This window comes from Azolla caroliniana, unplaced genomic scaffold (assembly GCF_043228905.1).
Source record: "Azolla caroliniana isolate FFs.n. ecotype wild unplaced genomic scaffold, voAzoCaro1.0.p SCAF_13, whole genome shotgun sequence".
NCBI lineage: Eukaryota > Viridiplantae > Streptophyta > Polypodiopsida > Salviniales > Salviniaceae > Azolla > Azolla caroliniana.
This window is the reverse complement of record NW_028230448.1, coordinates 11,950,307-11,951,551: the sequence shown is the minus strand read 5'-3', so window position 1 is coordinate 11,951,551 and position 1,245 is coordinate 11,950,307. Positions and strand designations below refer to the sequence as shown.

Here is a 1,245-nt window from a genome sequence, read left to right as displayed (position 1 = left end):
TAATCTATCATAGTTAGTTAGGGTCATTAAGTGGAACATGTCACACCAATCTAGGTTCAATAAAATATTGGTCCCATGGTATGTATGTAGTTCCCTTATTGACCTAAGTTATGTATGTTGCGCTTATAAAACCCAATCCGGATTGTCCTCCCTAAATTTATTGCAGTGAGAAAATCTTTACTAATACATGCCTTTTGAGATGTCCTAGGTGAATATTCATTGTAAAATCCTTTATTTCAATACCAAACAAAATACTTTTATTTCAATAAAAATAGGTAAAATTTTCAATGTTATCATTCGCTTGCTTGTGATATATCTTTTGCCTTGTAAATGAGAGAGATTTCCAAATCTTTTGAGGGAATTAGTGCACCATATTATGTTTTTAATGTTTTTTTTTGTTCACTTAAAGAGAATCCAATAGATCCCCCCATGGAATGGGGGAAGCGATTGAGTGTGGCGGGGATGGTGGCTGAAGGCCTGGCACATCTCCACAAGCATAAGGTGGTGCATGGCAATGTGAAGACATCAAATGTGTTGATGGACAGAAATGGGAACCCACTTGTGGCCGATTATGGTTTTGCACAATTAGCATTTGTCGACTTATCTACCAACATGAAAATGATGAGGTATATGGCACCTGAGGTCAATGACCTCCGACGAGCTCAACCCTCTGCTGATGTCTATAGCTTTGGTGTGCTTCTTCTAGAGCTTATTAGCGGAAAGTCTTCAACAAATGTTGATGATAAAAACAATATCGTTAGTGGTAGTGATGACCTCCATCTCCCACATTGGGTGCAAAAGGTGGATGAAGATCAATGGCCGATGGAGGTTTTTGATTCAAATGTCATGAAATCTGAGTATATCCAAGAACAGATGGAGCAATTGTTGAGAATTGCATTGGCATGTTTTGCCCCCAACCCCGATCTTCGTCCCACCATGCATGAACTTTTCATCCAAATCTACGACATCAATTCTGAGTTGGTCAATATTTAATCTCACTTCAATCTTATTTGAGTACCCATACATTAATTGACAAATTTCAACTGTACATACTTTTGAAAAGTTGTAATTAACATCATAACTACATTCATATAGTTGTCTTTATCTTCTCATCAACTTCAAACAAAAAATATGGCAACATCACTCTCCTTTTTAGTCAATGTTGTGCTCATATTGGCACTGTTTGAATACTTGTGCTTGATCATTTGCGTGTTTTTGTGAAAGCAACTAGAAAAATAAAATCAA

At 36.8% G+C, this 1,245-nt stretch overlaps 1 pseudogene; it reads left to right on the top strand.

The window, feature by feature from the left end:
* The first annotated feature begins 414 nt into the window (after window positions 1–414).
* Window positions 415–993, top strand: LOC147856125 (putative inactive receptor kinase At2g26730 pseudogene; annotated as a pseudogene).
* Window positions 994–1,245: the final 252 nt, after the last annotated feature.